The 20,804-nt window shown below is 42.8% G+C and overlaps 1 long non-coding RNA gene across 1 annotated transcript in view; it reads right to left on the bottom strand.

Annotated features, from left to right (window-relative positions):
* The window catches only part of LOC144930767 (uncharacterized), an 86,396-nt gene extending 66,017 nt beyond the window's left edge, over positions 1 to 20,379 (bottom strand). The window contains exon 1 of the long non-coding RNA XR_013636126.1: positions 20,264 to 20,379. This is a non-coding gene — a long non-coding RNA (uncharacterized LOC144930767). The remainder of the gene's footprint in view (positions 1 to 20,263) is intronic.
* Positions 20,380 to 20,804: the final 425 nt, after the last annotated feature.

Below are 20,804 nucleotides of genomic sequence, written 5' to 3'. Positions count from 1 at the left end.
GCCTGCAAAGACAACCTCCCACTCTGCTCTTTACTGTATCCTTACATGGTTTAGGACAGTAAGACTGGGATTCCTAATTGTCAGGCTCATTTTACACTGTGGACAGCATTACTGTATTTAAACCCACAATGACATGTTTGCGTTTTCATGCCAACATGATCATACAAAAAGTCACATTAGTAATTTTCCCTAATGAGGGGAAAATTTAAAGCTAAAATGCAGCACTCTTGTTCTTCATTTCACTGTTTTGTTGCAGCAAAATATTCTGTAAATTGACCCTAATTGCCAGGACATTGTGCATACCTTAAGTATGAAGAAGGAAATAGGCTTCTTTTAAGCTGAGGGTGGTATGTATGTGCACTTTTATTCACATTTTCCTTGTACAGCTCAGTATGTTTCAATACGATTGTTCTGTTCATTCAAGGAACAATCTCAGACACCTTCTGTAGCTGATTTTACATCAGTTAATTCCACAGCATATGAAACACAGATTGTGCAGCATAATGCACAAAATATTCACCTTGTATTGCAAAAGTAATGAGTTCAAATCCTGAAGAAGATGCAAATATATTAATATTGCTTCCCATGTTTCTTTTCCTCTCAGGATAAATCGCATCAACTAGGTTTTAACATTGAAGTTATCTGTACCATCAAAAAGTGCTCTGTAATTAGGGTCACATTTTACCCACAAAACTACATTGTTAAGTGCATCTTAGAAACAGAAATGAGAGTTTTAAAATACATATATAATTGAATGTGCAAAATTCCAGCTACAGTTTGATGAATACTTCTGACAACCTGACTCTTAGCATTTACAAATGCTACACTCTGTTGTTCTGTGACTTTAAAAAAAAAATCAATGGATTTTCTATGACAGACCCGTGGATGTAAAACCCTGACAAAAATATGTTAACAGGCTAAAATTACAAGATAGTAGTAGCCAAATTCCTCCAAAGCAAAATTGCCATCAGTTGAAAAACTAAAACAAATTAACAAGGAGGAGGTAACCACAGATTCCAGACCGAACAGAAGATCAGTGAAAAATCCTTTCCAACACGAAAGTTAATGTAAAAACAAACAGATCAAACAAAATCAGTGGCATGTAAACTTGGTAACTGAAGGCAAACAGGAGAATTGGAATCATATACACACTTATCTGGCACAGAGATGGTTAAGTGGATAAGGGCATAATTTGGATGGACATGAAAAATTGAAAGACAGACAAATTCGGAACTGATGTCAGGCAACGCATTTTAATTGCGGAACTGTCTGCCAGATGTTCACACAGCACTGCGGTCATTCAGAGACCGACCAAAGGGCATCCTGGGGGCACAGGGTATTAGGATGGCAACAAGTTTCCATAGGACGAGTTACCCTTTTCCATTTATTTCCACCACTGCTGTCCTGTTCTAAAAGAGCCCATGTAAACTGTGTTGTGCCAGAAATAAAAGACAAGTCCTATCGCTTGGGGTCTCCAACATAAGTAGGATCAACTAGAGGCATTCAGAATAAACTGCCTCTGTAGAGCCCGAGGTCACCTTGTCAGTATCAATCTTCTCATCCTGATGCACATTAGGAGCTACTGCACTGCCCTCTTTATATCCTATGACTGGGAATTGACCTCTGACATTAGTGAATACAATATGGTCATTTAAGGATGTGGTAATTATTGGTAACTGCACTAACCAAGTTAGTAGCCAGCATATAGGGCTCTGGTACTTTGGTTTGCATTGCCACCTGGTCTTTATTTTAAAAGACTAATTCTTATTTCTTCACTGTGTTCCTTGTTCAAGATTATGTTCATATCTGATCCTTATTTTTCACTATACTGGACTCCAATAACAATGTACACCTTCTATACAGTTCTTTTCATCCGAGAATCTCCAAGCACTTTACAAACTTCAATTACGCCCTGTAAATACTCATGTATTACAGGTGGACACAAACGTCTTCAGCTCAGTTTCCTCACAAGATCACAAAAGCAAGTCTCCTTCCCAGTCCCTAAGACTGAATCATAGACAGTCTATCAACCAACACTGTTCAAATGCAAAGGGAAAAGACGCCCTAACAGCTTTCTCCTCTTCCAAGTGGAAGGTAGTGCTGATAGGAAGAGAAGGTATCAACACATAACCAAGTGTTAAGTGTATGTTATAGGTGCTCCTCTGTGCCAGCTGCAAACTAGGGTATTTAGGACCAGATTTTCAAAGGCATTAGTTACCTAAAGATGCAGACAGGTGCCTAATGGCATTTTCAAAAGCAAATTTAAAATCCATGGGCATCAGATACCTACATGCTTTGAAAATCCCACTTGACCCCTATTGGCATCTTTAAGCACCTAAATACCTTTGAAAATCAAACTCATAGCCCTTTAGCTTAAGCTGAAGAAGCTCATACACTAGGTCTGGAGGTTGCAGGTTGAACCCTCCCTAGAAATATCCAAGACCCTGGTCTTTATATACATAAGAACATAAGAATGGCCATACTGGGTCAGACCAAAGGTCCATCCAGCCCAGTATCTTGTCTACTGACAATGGCCAATGCCAGGTGCCCCAGAAGGAGTGAACCTAACAGGTAATGATCAGTGATCTCTCTCCTGCCATCCATCTCCACCCTCTGAAAAAACAGAGCCTAGGGACACCATTCCTTACCCATCCTGGCTGATAGCCAATAATGGACTTAACCTCCATGAATTTATCCCGTTCTCTTTTAAACCCTGTTATAGTCCTAGCCTTCACAACCTCCTCAGGCAAGGAGTTCCACAGGTTGACCGTGCGCTGAGTGAAGAATTTCCTTTTATTTGTTTTAAACCTGCTACCCATTAATTTCATTTGGTGGCCCCTAGTTCTTACACATACATCCTGCTTAACATAAGAGACACGGGGCTTGTCTACATGGAAGCTTGCATTAGTTTAATTAAACTAGTTTAGTCAAATCAGTGCAAACCTCTGTATGGAGGACCCACATATATTGGTTTAAAACTAGTAATTTATAGGTCGGTTTGTTAGGATTCGCTTTTTATTGATAAAGGTCAGTAAATGTCAATTTCACAGTACACACACAAACCCATGGAAAAAAATATTTCCATCGATAACAGAAATTTGCAGACAGGCAAAATGAGAAAAATGCTGCTTGAAAACAGAGTTTGATGTAAGGGTATTTACTTTATATATTTTGATATTCAACTTTGATCATTTGTGTTTTAACAGTAATAAAGCTTTAACTTTTTGAATTTCAATGTCTGCTGTCATTTTCATAATTATTGTCTGACACCCCCCCACACACACACACCCTTCACATAGTTTAAATTTTTACAGGGCTGTCACACAAACAAATAAAAATGCATCTAACTCGTAATTTTGTGCAACTGTGAACATTTAAATTGATAAAAATAGAAAAATGCTTAAAAATAAACACTGATATTAGCCATCGAAATTATTCAATCATCAAAATTGAATTCTGCCTAGCCTATTTATAGGCAAATGCCAAACTCATAATCCAGATTTAAATCCATCCACAGACAGTTGCACTGATGTAACTAAACTGGTTTAAAATCACCCCTTTCGTAAAACCAGTGCAACTTTGTATGTAGATCTAAGTCCATTTCTTGCTTCAGGAATGTCAAATGTCAAAAAAAAAAAAAAAAAAAAAGATATGGTGTGTTGTTCTAGCCATGTTGGTCCCAGGACATTAAGAGACAAGGTGGGTGAGGTAATATATTTTATTGGGCCAATTTCTGGCACCAGATCTTGCCCAAACAACAGATGCAAAATCTCTAGAAGTAACTCCACTGGTACGATGATCATCACTCCCACACAGCACACCTTGCAAGACCCATGGGTCCTACACAGCCTATCACAACATGTGGTATACCTCAACCAGTGCACTAAATGCCCAACAACAACTACAAAACCAGACAATCACTACACTCTTGAATAAACTCTCACAGAAAAATGATAAAACACAAAAACACCGTATTACCTGTGGCTGAACACTCAAGCGATCACACTATATCTGATCTCTCGATCCTCAACCTCAAAGAAAACCTGCGTAACACCTTCAAAAGACGAGCCTGGGAGCTGAAATTCATAACTTTGCTGGACACTCAAAAAATCCTGGACTGAATAGAGAAACAGGATGTATGGTTTATTACAACGATCTATCACCCACTGACCCTACACACTAGTTTTCCCTCTTCCCTGACTGGAAAGGTGTTAACGGGCTACTTCACCTTGAGAGGTCACTCAAAATGTGTGTTTACTTATGCTAAACAATCTGTTCCACTTTGCATGTAGCTGTGACACTTGGAATACATTTGCCAGACCTGAAGATGATCTCTGTGTGAGCTAGAAAGCTTGTCTCTCTCATCAACTAAAGTTGATTCACTGAAAGATATTACCTGCACCCAGCTTGTCTCTCTAAATATTTGTATACATTGGCACTTTGTCAGCAAAACTTGTTGTTCAGGGGTGTTAAAAAAAACAAACAAAACCAAAAAAAACGACACACACCCCGAACGACAAAAGTTTTACCAATGAAAAGCACCAGTGAGAACAGCGCTTTGTCGGCAGAAGCACTCTCCTGCCGACAAAGCCACTTTCGCTCATGTGGGATGGAAGTTTTTTGTTGGCAGGAGATGTCTCTCCTGCCAACAAACAGCAGCTACACTGCATGCCTTTTAGCGGCACAGCTGTGTTGCTAAAAGCCTCGTAGTGTAGCCATAGCCTAAAACAAAAGACAGTGAAGTGAGCAGAAAGAAAAAGGATGTCCCATCCTCTGGTAGTTCTTTACAAGCGGCTCCTTACCACCACACCTCCACCCACACACACACACCTTAAAAATAACAGTCCAAAATGTGAAAACACAAACACAATACCAGCAAGACGTTGTGTTTTTCAAGATTCTCCTAGAAACAATCAGTTTCCCGACACTTTCTGTAGCAGGTAAACCTGACTCAGGTTAAAACCAATGGACCTTATAGCAAAGCACATTCTTCTCTGGTCAAAAAAGCAACCAAGCTAGTGAAATGGAAAAACAATTCAGAATAATGCAAGAATGGCCATACTGGGTCAGAACAATGGTCCATCTAGCCCAGTATTCTGCCTTCCAACAGTGGCCAATGGCAGATGCTTCCAAGGGAATGAACAGAACAGGGCAATTTATCAAGTGAGCCGTCTTCTGTTGTCCAGTCCCAGCTTCTGGTAGTCAGAGGTTTGGGGACACCCAGAGCACGGGGTTGTGTCCCTGACCATCTTGGCTATTAGCCATCGATGGACCTATCATCCATGAATGTATCTAATTCTTTTTTGAACCCAGTTACACTTTTAGCCATTGCTATATCACCTAGCAACAAGTTCCACAGGTTGACTATGCACTCCGTGAAAAAGCACTTCCTTATGTTTGTTTTAAACTATTAATTTCATTGGGTGACCCCTGGTTCTTGTATTATGTGAAGGGGTAAATAATACTTCTTTATTCACTTTCTCCACACCATTCATGATTTTATAGGCCTGGATCATATTCCCCGCACACACCCCCCAGTCAATTCACTATTACTGTACTCTGGATTATATGGTCCTATTGATTGTTAATTGCCTTCCCAGCAAAAGAGTGCTCAGAATGTATTCTATCCTTCAGTAAGACACCAGAATACACTGTGTCATGCCACATTTGCTCCTGACATCAATGCACATACAAATGAATAAATACATGAATCTGAATGACCTGTCACTGATAGGACAAGAAAGAGAACTGCTGATGCACTGATTTCCTATCCTTGTCACTGTGCAGGATTGTCATGTCAGTCCAACCAAGTATGCGGTCAGCTTTCCCAGTGAATGGGTTCTCAGGAAATGCACTCAATACCTGCTTGTGTGCTGTAAGTAAGGCCCTACAAAGGGCTTCACATACCCAGGCTGGTATTGCATGTTGTGCACGTTCTCTGTTAAAAACATATGCCACTGCGTACCCTTCAAGTATGTCGAGCTGGTCACAAGAATTTAATTCATAGCACATTTTCTCTGTAACTCCTCAAAATGGTTCACTGATGAGGTGTATGGTATCGACCAGGCCTTCTGACAGAAAGGAATACTAGAAGATTAGACTATGACTATGCATTCGGGTTGTACACTCTTTACAAGGAATACAAAAAGCTTTGTAAGAACAGAAACCGCGTTCGCTGACTGAGTCTTAGCCCTGAAATGCCACCTGCTGATCCTTTTTGGAACTGCCAGGTGTCCTCCCCAGTCACAGAAAAGCCAGGGTGCACATACTTCCTGGTACAGCAGTTTCTCCTGATCTGAATTCAGCCCTATTGATTTACTAGGCAAGATATATAACACGATCAGTTTAGAGACGAGTTTTTGTAAAAAGAAAAAAAAAATCAATAGCCGCTTGGGCTATAAAGGGACCTTGGAATTGATTTGAAGATACGTTGGGCCTATGCCCAAAGCAAAGAGCCCAGCCAAGTGAAATCTAATGCTTTTAGAGTTCATTTAAAGATGACCCCGAATGAAATTTTCAATCATGAAGATCTAATCCACTCCAGATTATTTATAAATACTGCTAGGGAAAGAACCTCGACACAAAAATCCTTCTGAAGTTTTGGAGATCAGCTTCATAACTTTTTAAATCAAGCCTTGTATTTCTCTCCATGCTTGTTCACCATTTTTTTATAAAAAAAACCCACACACCTTAGATTGTCATTTTCTATTAACTCAGAGAGAATCAATAAATGATGAAAGGTTCCTTGGCAACTCACAAATGCTTTCCTTTCCTTGACACTGTCTAATCCACTGAGATTTTCGCCCCAACACCTCAATATTTCCAGTATAATTCCTGATCCCTTTTTTTAAACAACTTTTGACCTTCACCCAATGCAGATGTGAAATAGTGTTGCAAGTTCAAGAGCACAAACTCCCGCCTTTAGATTAGACGTCTAAGACATAGCGCTGTGTTTCCAAGGTGCACTGAACAAAGGGCAAACACTGTGTGTGGGTTAGATAATGCTATATGTGAATTCACAGTTCATAAGCACTGAGCTGCAGCTTTCTAAAACTAGGTTCTATTCCTTCTGCCCATAATGTGGGAGAAGCACACCGGTGAAAGACAAGGGATAGGGGAAGAGTAATTGCCCACAGTGAAGGACTGGCCATAAGTATATAGATGCTCAAAGCGAAGACAGAAAGTGATGCATCCTTCATCCTTCTTCCCATTTTGCTCTGAGCCCACTCAGTATCCTGTCCTCCTTCTAAAGGATGCCTCAGTTTCTGCTCAGTTGTGTGCAGGAGCTCCACAGTGGAGAACAGCCGTTCAGGACTGGTTTATTGATGACAGATCACAATGGATCAAATGCTAACTGAGATGACACCTGATGTGTAAAGGCCTGAGCAGCAAACTATTTAGCCTATGCTATGCCTAAGGGCAGAATGGCTGGATGAAAGCCTTTTCCTGCTGACTGGCTAAAATCAAAATATTTTCCAGGATGAACAATTTATTTGGTAAAATAATCAGAGCCCATCTGAAAACCCATGTTGGAGCTGGGTTGGGCTGTGCGGACTTGGTATTAAAACAGCCATGTAGCAAGGACATCAACATGAGGGGGAGGCGTGTCAAATTAATGACAAGAGGGGCAGTTGTCCTAGCCTTCAAAAATTCACATACATCATGAAAAATGCCATCTCAGTCAGCAGCTTTTTTTTTAAACTTTATTTTTATGCAAGAAGAAAAAATGATATTTATGTGATTGTTCAATATAACATTGAAAATATTCAAGCATTCCAAAAATTCAAAGATTCAAAAACAGAAAAAGTATGGATCTTAACACAAAAAGTGCTATGTAACAAAGACAGTCATGAAACCAAAGTTGTAGTCTTCTTAATAACGATATCTGAATTCCTCCACAAAGACATCCAGGTTCAGTTCTGAAGTCAAGTCACTTTCATATGACATGAGAATTAGGTTTCTCTTCCTTTCCTGGATCATTCTCATCCAGTGGTGTGATAAAATTCTTTTCAAACAAGAAAAGGAATGCTCACAAGCTGCAGTTGATGCTCCAAACAACAAGACCACTATAGACATATCAAAAATACGTAAGAAAGCCTCCTTTAATTCGTTGGCAGGACCTAGAACTTCTTTAAATTCTTTGCAATTTCTCTCATCTCTCAGTTTAAATACAGCCCTTTCAACTTTCACTTTCTCAATATCTAATCCAAGCAATTCAATCAAAGCACACAGTGATTCCAATTTCATGAAGTCTGGAGAAGCAGTGGAATAGATTATTGACAAGTATTTGTATAACTTGGAGTTCTTCTCAGAAAATCGCCTTTGCAATTCACCACTGGTTTCATCAATCAATTCCTGACAAGTCTGTTCACCACTGATGCTCATTTACATTTTGGAATCCTGCTAAATCCTCAGTGACTATGGTATCTTGAAATTCTGGGGGAATATCTTGGTTCTTTTGGTGGCACATGTTAATGTTAGGCTTCGTCACATGCATCTTGCAAAACAGGATGCTTGGATGAAATCTCTGAGAAAATATCTTCAGAGTCTCTTTTGTTGCAGTTTTTCACAGGCAACAGTAATCAATTCAACTCCTTTAGCAAGGTGCATTAATTCCTTTTGAAGGTAACTGTTCACAGGAGCAAAAACTCTCACTCTCAAACTCAGAAAAGAACAAGAATTTGGATGATTCCGCAACTTCCAACAGCCCTCTTGCTTCTATATTCACAGCATTCGAAATTTAGTAAAAGCATCACACCCCTAACCTAAACAGTTATAGTGGTACAAAAACAGTGCATAGACCAGGCCTGAGATTTCGTTACAAAAACCGCTCCCAGCTTTTTCCACTGCAAGCAGCTTTCACAACAGTACCGCATGTGCTGCTGCCTAGTTGACCCACTATGGAAAAAACAGGATCTAGGCAAACAAGAGCAGCAGCAAAGATGCCCAGTTCACCTCCCTGAGGTGATTTCACAATTTAGGCTATATCTATACTTTAAATGCTACAGCAGCACTTATTACAACAGAAGAGTTTTTCCCATCGTCATAGGTAATCCACCTTCCCGAGAGACAGTAGCTAAGTCGATACAGGAATTCTTCAGGCTTAAGGGCTGTCTGCACTGGGGTTAGGTCAGTTTAACTAGATGTCTCAGGAGTGTGGATTTTTTACAATGTAACTTTTCAGTGTAGCCCAGCCCTTAATTAGGGCCATTTAAGCATGAAGGCTGTGTCTACACTATGAAAATTATGCCACTACCCAAAGGGGTTTTTCCATCCAAGTAGGAAAATCACCTCCCTGAGCGATAGTAGCTACACCAACAGAAGCATTCTTCTGTCCACATAGTTGCGTCTACATTGGAGGTTAGGACTCAGCATTGCTATGTTAGTCAGGGGTATGGTTTTTTCACACCCCTGACACATCTAGGTCAGCTAAGCCTAAGCCCTGGTCTACACTACGAGTTTAGATCGAATTTAGCAGTGTTCGATCGATTTAACCTTGTACCCATCCACACAATGAAGCCATTTTTGTCGACTTAATGGGCTCTTAAAATCAATTTCTGTACTCCTCACCGACAAGGCGATTAGTGCTTAAATCGACATCACAGGGTCGAATTTGGGGTAGTGTGGATGCAATTCGATGGTATTGACCTCAGGGAGCTATCCCAGAGTACTCCATTGTGACTGCTTTGGACAGCACTCTCAACTCGGATGCACTGGCCAGGTAGACAGGAAAAGCCCTGCAAACTTTTGAATTTAATTTCCTGTTTGGCCAGCGTGGCAAGCTGATCAGCACAGGTGACTGTGCAGATCTCATCAGCAGAGGTGACCATGATGGAGTCCCAGAGTCGCGAAAGAGCTCCAGCATGGACCGAACAGGAGGTACTGGATCTGATCGCTGTATGGGGAGAAGAATCCGTGCTATCAGAACTCTGTTCCAAAAGACGAAATGCCAAAATATTTGAAAAAATCTCCAAGGGCACGAAGGACAGAGGCTATAACAGGGACCCGCAGCAGTGCTGCATGAAACTTAAGGAGCTCAGGCAAGCCTACCAAAAAACCAAAGAGGTAAACACCCACTCAGGGTCAGACCCCCAGACATGCCACTTTTATGATGAGTTGCATGCAATTCTAGGGGGTGCCCCTATAACTACCCCACCCCTGTTCGTGGACTCCTGCAAGGGAGTCTCAAGCAACAGGGATGAGGATTTTGGGGAAGAGAAAGACGAGGAGGAGGAGGTGGTGGTTGAAGATAGTGCACACCAGCAAGCGGAGAAACCGTTCTCACTGACAGCCAGAAACTGTTGATCACCCTGGAGACAGTACCCTCCCAACCCAGGCTCCCAGACCTTGAAGGCAGAGAAGGCACCTCTGGTGAGTATACCTTTGTAAATATAATACACGGTTTAAAACCAAGGGTGTTTAATGGTTAATTTGTCCTGATGACTTGGGATGCATCCGCGGCCAGTACAGCTACTGGAAAAGTCTGTTAATGTGTCTGGGGACGGAGCAGGACATCTCCATGCAGCTCTCCTGGAGGTACTCCCAAAGCCTTTTCAAAAGGTTTCTCAGGTGGGCAGCCTTATTGTGTCCTCCATGGTAGGACACTTTACCATGCCAGGCCAGTAGCACATAGTCTGGAATCATTGCATAAGAAAGCATGGCAGCATTTGCTGGCATTCAAGCAACATCCGTTCTTTATCTCTTGTGTTATCCTCAGGACAGTGATATCATTCATAGTCACCTGGTTGAAATAGGGGAATTTTATTAAGGGGACATTCAGAGGTGGCCGTTCCTGCTGGGCTGTTTGCCTGTGGCTGAAAAGAAATCATCCCCACTGTTAGCCACACGTTAGGGGGAGGGGTGAAGTGCTCATCCCAGAGAATTGGGAACGGGGGGGGTTCGTTGGGTTTGTGCTGCCCGTTAACCCAAAAACATCAGCCCCTCCTTTTGAAAGGCCAATATGTCTTTTTAAATACAGGAGGGATGCATGGGAGAATAGATGGCTGGAGCAACAGGAGAGGTGGCAGCAGCATGAGAGGAAGCAGGATGCAATGCTGAAGCTACTGGAGGATCAAACGGATATGCTCCGGAGTATGGTTGAGGTGCAGAAAAGGCACAGACCGCCACTGCAGACCCTGTGTAATCAACCGCCCTCCTCCCCAAGTTCCATAGCCTCCTCATCCAGACGCCCAAGAACGCAGGGGGGAGGGGCGCTCCGGGCACCCAGCCACTCCACCCCAGAGGACTGCCCAAGCAACAGACAGCTGGCATTCAAGATGTTTTGAAGTGCAGTGTGGCCTTGTCCTTCCCTCCTCCCCCACCCCACCCCTCCCAGGCTACCTTGGCAGTTATCCCCCTATTTGTGTGACAAATTAATAAAGAATGCATGAATTTGAAACAATGACTTTATTGCCTCTGCAAGTGGTGATCGAAGGTGGGAGGGGAGGGCAGGGTGGTTGGTTTAGAGGGAAGTAGAGTGAACCAAGGGCAAGGAGAAACAAACAGAACTGTCACACCATAGCCTGGCCAGCCATGAAACTGGTTTTCAAAAGCTTCTCTGATTCTCAGCGCGCCCTGCTGTGCTCTTCTAACCGCCCTGGTGTCTGGCTGCACGTAATCAGCGGCCAGGCAATTTGCCTCAACCTCCCACCCTGCCATAAATATCTCCCCCCTACTCTCACAGATATTGTGGAGCACACAGCAAGCAGCAATAACAATGGGAATATTGGTTTCACTGAGGTCTGACCAAGTCAGTAAACTGCGCAAGCGTGCTTTTAAACGTCCAAATGCACATTCTACCACCATTCTGCGCTTGTTCAGCCTATAGTTGAACAGCTCCTGACTACTGTCCAGGGTGCCTGTGTTTGACTTCATGAGCCAGGGCATTAACGGGTAGGCTGGGTCCCCAAAGATAACTATAGGCATTTCAGCAACCCCAACGGTTATTTTCTGGTCTGGAAAGTAAGTCCCTTGCTGCAGCTCTTCAGACAGACCAGAGTTCCTGAAGATGCGAGCGCCATGTACCTTTCCCAGCCATCCCACGTTGATGTTGGTGAAACGTCCCTTGTGATCCACCAGTGCTTGAAGCACCATTGAAAAGTACCCCTTGCGGTTTATGTACTGGCTGCCTTGGTGCTCCAGTCCCAAGATAGGGATATGCATTCCGTCTATCACCCCACCACATTTAGGGAATCCCATTGCAGCAAAGCCATCCACTATGACCTGCACATTTCCCAGAATCACTACCCTTGATAGCAGGAGCTCAGTGATTGCGTTGGCTACTTGGATCACAGCAGCCCCCACAGTAGATTTGCCCACTCCAAATTGATTCCCAACTGACCGGTAGCTGTCTGGAGTTGCAAGCTTCCAGAGGGCTATCGCCACTCGCTTGTGAACTGTGAGGGCTGCTCTCATCTTGGTATTCTTGTACTTCAGGGCAGGGAAAAGCAAGTCACAAAGTTCCATGAAATGCATGCAAAAGTTTTGCAACCACTGGGAATCATCCCAGACCTGCAACAACATGTCTGTGCTTGTTTCGCGGGCCCAGAATTGGTGTTCCACGGCATGAATCTGCCCCATGATGTCCAACTACACCAGTATAGTTAAAACTATACACCATGATGTCCAAATTGCCAGGGCCCGTGCTTTGAGAGAAGTCCGTGTCCATGTCCTCATCACTCTCTTCACCGCACTGCCTTCACCTCCTCGCCTGCTTTTGCAGGTTCTGGTTCTGCACATACTGCATAATAATGTGCGAGGTGTTTACAATGCTCATAACTGCTGTGGTGATCTGAGCGGGCTCCATACTTGCAGTGGTAAGCCGTGGTCTGCAGGAGAGCAGAGCTGTAGGGGAAGCGGTGGTTGGACAACCAGTTTTGCAGACCTACTGCACCATCTGCTGCCAGGACACAAGAGCTGAGCAGGCTGCATGCTTGCCATGGTATAGCGAGACAAGAGCAGGAGAGCAAAGTTGCGGCGGATGACCATGGTGATATCAAGGACCTGCGAGACCACCAGGAGAGCAGAGTGGCAGCGGAAGCGGTGGTAGGAAGATGGGTTTTTCCAACCTACTGCACTGTCTGTTGCCAGAGCAGGAGAGCAGTGTGGCAGTGGAAGCAGTTGTTCGATGACGAAGGTTAGCAGTCCTACTGCACCATCTGCTGAAAGCAGTATGGCGCCCGCATGGAAAAAGGGCGCAAAACAATTGTCTGCCATTGCTTTCACGGAGGGAGAGGCGACTGACATCATGTACCCAAAAGAAAGCAATCAGGCATTTTCTTTTGCCTTTCCCCCTTGTAATATTGCCTTATACCAGTATAACTTATTCCCCTCCCACTACGAGAATAAGCCTCCACAGTGGGAGGGACTATACCATTTTAACTACACCAGTATAGTTAAAGCTATACAACTTGTGTGTGTAGACATGGTCTTAGTCCATGTTTTAAGTAGCAATCTGTTTCAAAGGGCCTGTCATAAATATAAAGGGAAGGGTAAACCCCTTTGAAATCCCTCCTGGCCAGGGGAAAGCTCCTCTCACCTGTAAAGGGTTAAGAAGCTAAAGGTAACCTCGCTGGCACCTGACCAAAATGACCAATGAGGAGACAAGATACTTTCAAAAGCTGGGAGGAGGGAGAGAAACAAAGGGTCTGTGTCTGTCTGTATGCTGCTCTTGCCAGGGACAGAACAGGAATGGAGTCTTAGAACTTTTAGTAAGTAATCTAGCTAGGTATGTGTTAGATTATGATTTCTTTAAGTGGCTGAGAAAGAATTGTGCTGAATAGAATAACTATTTCTGTCTGTGTATCTTTTTTGTAACTTAAGGTTTTGCCTAGAGGGGTTCTCTATGTTTTTGAATCTAATTACCCTGTAAGATATCTACCATCCTGATTTTACAGGGGGGACTTCTTTATTTCTATTTACTTCTATTTTTATTAAAAGTCTTCTTGTAAAAAACTGAATGCTTTTTCATTGTTCTCAGATCCAAGGGTTTGGGTCTGTGGTCACCTATGCAAATTGGTGAGGCTTTTTATCCAACATTTCCCAGGAAAGGGGGGGTGCAAGTGTTGGGAGGATTGTTCATTGTTCTTAAGATCCAAGGGTCTGGGTCTGTAGTCACCTAGGCAAATTGGTGAGGCTTTTTACCAAACCTTGTCCAGGAAGTGGGGTGCAAGGTTTTGGGAAGTAACTGGGGGGAAAGACGCGTCCAAACAGCTCTTCCCCAGTAACCAGTATTAGTTTGGTGGTGGTAGCGGCCAGTCCAAGGACAACGGGGGGAATATTTTGTACCTTGGGGAAGTTTTGACCTAAGCTGGTAAAGATAAGCTTAGGAGGGTTTTTTCATGCAGGTCCCCACATCTATACCCTAGAGTTCAGAGTGGGGGAGGAACCTTGACAGGGCCCTAGCCTCTCTCTAGAGTCTGACCATGGAACTCTAGGATGTGTCTATGCTGCAAGTGAAGGTACAGACCTACATACCTGCACTAACTTTTATCCATGCTAGGTAAATTAAAGCAACAGGAAAGACAATATGGGCCTCTCAGAGAACCAGAGTATGCACTCGCACTGATGTCTCACACTGAAGCCCGCATGCTGTGTCTTCACTACTATTTGTACACGTGCTAGCTAGACTAACATGGGTATGCCTACCTGAGTTGCAAGCACACCTTCAATTGCAGTGTAGACGCAGTGCAAAAATGTGAACAGTTATTTGCAAATCCATGCAAAAATTGGTTCAAAATCACAAGTGTGGACAAGCCCTAGGTCTGTTGTAGTTTCAAGCACAGTTTCTAACCAAGGGCATTACAAATTGGCTCCTGGGATTAACACAGGCCGCAACAGCATTTGAACCATTTTCCAACATATTTTAAAAACATGATTTCCTGAGCAAAGAAATAATGGCCTAACAGTGCACGAGATTAGATGACCTCATACTATTAATCCATTGTGGTGGTCTTCCCCCCAACCCTCTGTCTTAAACTCTTAATTACAACTGGCACTTCTGAGCCCACTGCCTCTGCATGAAATCCTATGTTCCTTGCCTGCACTGGGAGTTTGTCCCATTTCGAGAAAAGACCTGTGTGTCCAGTCTCACCAGCTTTGTTTTTCCTGCAGAGTTGATTTTTAATTCAGCGAGTATCTACAAACTGAGACTGTAAACTCTTTGGGACAAAGGCCATCCTCTAGTGCACTGAGTACAATGTAGCTCTGAGAGGCCCTCGCCCCCACAATGCAAATGGAACACTGTGTCCATTCCTGGTCACCCCATCTCAAAAAGGATATAGTGGAACTGGAAAAGGTTCGGAGAAGGGCAATAAAGATGATCAAGGATACAGAGCAGCTTCCACAGGAGGAGAGACTGAGCTGTTCCACTAAGAAAAGAGATGACAAAGGGGGTGATATGATAGATCACTGTAAAATCATGACTGGCTTGGGAGAAGTGAATAGAGATGTGCTATTTACCCTTTTAAACAATACAAAAACTGGGGGTCACCCAATGAAAGTAATACGCAAACAAAAGGAAATACTTTTCCACACAATGCACGACTAACCTGTGGAACTCATTGCCATGGGATGTTGTGATGCCCAGAAGTACAAATGGGTTACAAAAAAAACCTGCATAAGTTCATGGAAGACAGGTCCATCACTGGCTATTAGCCACGATGGACAGGGACACAAACTCAAGCTCAGGGCAACTCTAAACCTATAACTACCAGAAGCTGGTGTAGAAGACTGGGTGGATCACTCCATAATTTCCCTGTTCAGTATACCCCCCTGAAGTTCCAGTATGGGCTCTATCAGAGACAGGATACAGGGCAAGATGGACCATGGTCTGACCCAGTATGGCAGCTCTTATAAAAAGAAACAATAATAAACCAATCTTTATTCCCCATTTAGCCAGTCTAATCTTTGAGGTGTGGGGGACGGAAAGGGAAAAAAATCAAAGCTAAAAGAGCTGGCCAGTAACTTTGAAGCTTTTAATTTTTTACATTACAGCAGTGCTGAGACCCCTCCAATCTGAGATCAAGACCCCCTTTGAGCTGAGCATTGCACAGATACTTAGGGTATGTAATTTCCAGCTCAGACATGTGCTAGCTTTGATCGAGCTAGCGTGCTACAAATCCCAGAGTGGCAGTGTGGGTGGCTCCTCGTACACTCCATATACATGTGTGGTGACGATAATGCTCAGGAGAACACACTGAATGACCAGAAAGGGGAGCAGCATTGCAAAACGGCTCTTTGAAAGAAGCCCCCAGCCCCAACAAAATGGTTATATCCAGAAGCTGCGTTGTTTCTTGGCCATCCCTCTGCACAGCCCCACAGCAGCAGCTCTGGTGCTTGATAACAAGTGTAGGCATACATGCAAAGATAAGGTTAACCAGGGGTTTTCAGCACTTTTGCCAGCTCTGCCACTGACTAGCTTGGGTTACCTTATGCAGGTCATTTAACTTTTCCATGCTTATTTCCCCTTCTGTAAACACGGCTCATTACCACCTATTAGGGTTGCTGTGAGGTATACATTATGGATGGAAGGTGCTATTCAAATGCAAAATATCTGTTCTCTGTCACATCAGACATAGGCCACTTCTGGAGGCAGGATGACTGACTCTAAGGACCAACTGTCTTACTCAATCTGGTAAATCATCTGTTCCTGGAGGCTGCTAGTGGCATGAAATTAATAAATGTGCTTAAAGTGCATTAGTATAGGAAGTGCTGATTATGATTAATATCACCAGCCATCCTTCTGTACATTTCATAGGGGTGTTATGTTGATTTAACCCTTTTCTTATAACAGCATCAGCGCTTCATTCATTGGAAATTATTTGCATAGATCCTGTTAAAAAAAAATCAGACCCACAATTTTGGTGTCTTTGCCCTACCTTTGCTGCTTTGCACAGTATTTAACACTTCTGTTTTTCAAAGAGCCTTCAACAATGCAGCTGACTCACAGCTACCCTTGTGTCTAGCCCTGCAGAAAACCGTCTCCCATACAGACAACAGTAGCCTCAAAGACGATAACTCTATTGCACCCTGAAACCCCAATACACACATACAGTGCCTCAATGAAGTGTCAATTTAAAAAGGAGCCAGGGCCATTTCACCCACCCAACTGACTTGAATAGGGAGTCTGCAGAGTCACACAGTCTTGACCTTGATGCTCAATTCAATGAGATTTTAACAACATGACAAGCTATACAATTGTGGGCCAGCTATGTCTCTGCTTAAGAGTTGGAAAATGGAACGCTGATTCATTCAACCTTTACTGCCTGTTAACAGATGTGCTGAAGGCCATGTTTTTCCATGTGGATGGAACTATCCAGCCTGCACAGATCAGCTCATCAGATTAAGTTTACGGCAGCATATTAAGGAGATGGAGGGAGGTAAGATAATGCAGCGAAATAACCTCTTTGTTATCTTGTGTGCAGCTGATTTCTGTCCCATCTTAAAAAGACAGTAAATTACTGTAACTTGAAAGTAGCTGAAAGAAGAGTACATGTGTGACTGCTACAGTTTATGGTTCTGAACACGATATTTAATATTTTAAGAATCGCTTATTCAAAATATTTGACAGTCTGGAATTGGTACAAGCGAGCTAACTGACAAGGCTAAAATGAGAGCTGTGGTGGGCAGCAGACAGAACATCTTCAGAACGGCAGCAGCGTGTAGGTTCCTAGAACACGACCAGCTCCAAACTTGAAGCCCATGTTGTTCCAGGTAGGTAGAAGGATCCAGCCTGCACTGACCATCTTATTGGACTAGGACTTTCGCTAGTATCTTAAGGGGATGGCGGGAGGTAGAGAATATAGACACAAACATACAAAGAAATAATCGGTTATCTTTTTACAAAATTAGTTAAACTGCAGGCACATTTCCCTAATTAGCCCTTATGCTTCCTCAGCATGATGAATTAGGTTTAAAATCCATCCTAGCCCACCACTTGAGAAGATTAAATGGTATATTTTAGATTTTCAGCAGTAAAAGGTTGGATCACTATCTTACTCCTTCGCAAAGACTTCTGGGACTAATGGGCATCAGTCAATCCGGAGACAAATATCCCCTTCTAGCTGAGACCATAACCCTAGAGTATTGATCAAATGTCCACATCCCTTGCACATAATAGAATTTCTCAGTGAACTAATTGTTTTCTCTCCTTTCATCTCTGTAAATGAGGTCAACGGCAAGGGCAAAGAAGAGAAAATTAGCTCTAAGTGTTCTTGGCATCAAAGCTGGCTTGCTAGGGGAGAGAGTGAGTTTTCAGCTTTCAGAGAGTATCAGATATGGTTTATAAAGCACTGTGAAGCTTTCAAAAAACTCTAACTCTGGAGTTGCCTCAGATTAATGGGGTTGCTTTAACTACTTGAGGATTTATGCTTTCTAAATCTCCTTTTATGAACCTTGGCTATACATGGACAAGCAGACAGCACTAATTCAAGCCATACCTACAATGATACCTGCCTTTCATCTAAGAATCTCAAAGTACTTTAAAAATGTTAATGAAACCTCACAAACCACATACAACAGGCAAGTATTAGGGATCGTAACTGTTCCTGGGACCTTAATTTTAACCAGTTGTCTCTTGCCTGTGTAGATAGAACCAAACTGTATTTTACCTGTGGGCTTAAGCTTGCCCATAAACAATGTTCAAACAAGGCCAACCTGTTATAATACAGTCCCCACCCCACACAAACAACAGATTAAACTGTGCAGCTAGGCTCCTAAACCAACAAGTAAAGGGGGGCACCAAGAGATGGGCAAGTACAAGAACACAGTTCCTCAAAAAGTTCCTTCCCTAACATGGTGATTGTTCTCCTAGGTCTGAACTTTTGGCCCTTTTATTTTCACCTAGCACTGCTTATTGAACAAAGGCTACTCCTTGTCTGGCAACGCTTTCAGGCAGACTGTGAGTGAATTAGAATTCGGCAGCAACCAAATTGCCTCATTGCCCCATATAGTCACATATACTCAGATGTCTGCTCAGGCCAGCTGGCAGCACACTAATAGGATGGTTGCATGTCCTTGATGAGTAAAATAATCCCTGTGTATTTCGACCCCACCTTGCAAACATTTGTACATGTGCAATAGTCCCACTGAAGACAATGGGATTGCATACACTCAGAGTTAAACATATGCCTGCATCTTTGTAGGATTGGGCATTACTTTGTTATAGGTCACCACAGTCAATTTTTCGTTGTTGTTTATAATGGTAAATAGATTGGAATTTTTGGATATTAGATATCTCACCTACAAACTGAAAATCAGAGATGCTTAGGAGGAAAAACAGAACATCGGGTCATCTCTAATCAGTTCTTATTTTTGTAACATCATATTTGATTATTAAATGTATCCCTGTTGCTCCTACCTATCTTCTTGTACTAGTTATTTAATTTTTAAAACATTTCTTCTATTTTTGTAGCATTAACATGTCTTATAGTGGTTTCTATTCCGAACAAGGAGATGCCTAATATTCTCATATCCCACAGAGGTAGCTCAAACAGAAGATTTTCCTGTAATTTCATTTATTTCCTTCCCTTACTTTCTTTTCTTGCTTGAGAAAGAGAATGAGAGTAGCTTGTAGTGACAACTACACTCTGTCAAAACTTGGATCATTCCTCCTTCTGCCTTTTCTTTCACCTGCCCCTTTCTCTTTCAACTCTACCTTCTTCTCTACACCAGGAACACCATTTGATCGAAGAATAGTAGTCAAAAGCAAACCTCAGTTGGGCAGCCCCTTTATAGAATAAGCCCCGCCCACAGGAAGGAGGTAGGCTAATTGCAATTAAACCACAGAGCTGAACTATGGCATAACAGCACACAGTGCTGAGTAATTTTTGAAGAGGCAGCAGCTGTTTATGATCAACACACACAAGCTTTCTTCCCCCTCTCTCCCTCCCTCCAGTTGGTCTCACCGCTGCTCAGTCCCAACTTTATGTAATAAACCCCCCACAATAACTGGCTGTTGAAACACAGCTGTGCTTGGTCTGCTGGTTTAATACACCATCCTCCACTGCTCATCTCACCTGATGAGAGTACTCTGCACCCTTCCTTTGATTTTGTGGAGTACATTCACAAATAGTATGGGGGTAGAACAGCTCAGTGAAAAATCCCAGCCTTCTAAGCACTTAATTCCAACATGTTTTCCATAGGGCTCAAAATCAGCTGGAATTGACTCCAAGTTACAATGAACTTCATTACAGCCCCATCAGTTTCTGAGGAATTGAGGCTTTTGTTAAAAGCCTAGCTGCATATGCACTGGCAAAATTAGTACCTGTATTTCAGGAACTCCTGGCCCCAGACTAGGTGCAACGGTACCAAGTGACTAGCAGAGACTGCAGCCACTGAAACCTGCTCTGAAATTCTGTGGCACAGTGATAAAAACACCAGGGCTCTGTCTGCATCTGACGGCAAATACAGATCCAAATTTTGAGGAGGTCTCTGGTTGGGGGGAGGGACCCCGTCTGAAAGTGGCCCCATGCAGTGATTGGCTGAGTCAGAAGCCAATCAACATGAAACTTTCTCTCATAAGAAAAGCGTGACCTATCCATTCCATGCCTATGGTAAGTGTAAGCTTTATCTGCTAAGCTTGCATTGTTGACCTTGTTGTGTATGCCTTAATGACATTGACATTTAAATTGGCATTATTCCATTCCAAAAATTGATGCCTTGTTGAGATGAATGGGGCATTTCACACCTTTCAGAGCTATTGTTTCCTGCCCTGCGTCTGCTGAGTCAGGCAGATAAGGTTGCATTAGTTACACTGGATTCATTTTTAATGAAAAGCTTAGCTCCTGGAGCATACTTCAGCAGCA

The sequence above is a fragment of the Lepidochelys kempii genome, chromosome 7 (assembly GCF_965140285.1).
Source record: "Lepidochelys kempii isolate rLepKem1 chromosome 7, rLepKem1.hap1, whole genome shotgun sequence".
Lineage (NCBI taxonomy): Eukaryota > Metazoa > Chordata > Testudines > Cheloniidae > Lepidochelys > Lepidochelys kempii.
The sequence above is the reverse complement of the archived record's forward strand: the minus strand, read 5'-3'. Positions and strand labels throughout refer to the sequence as shown.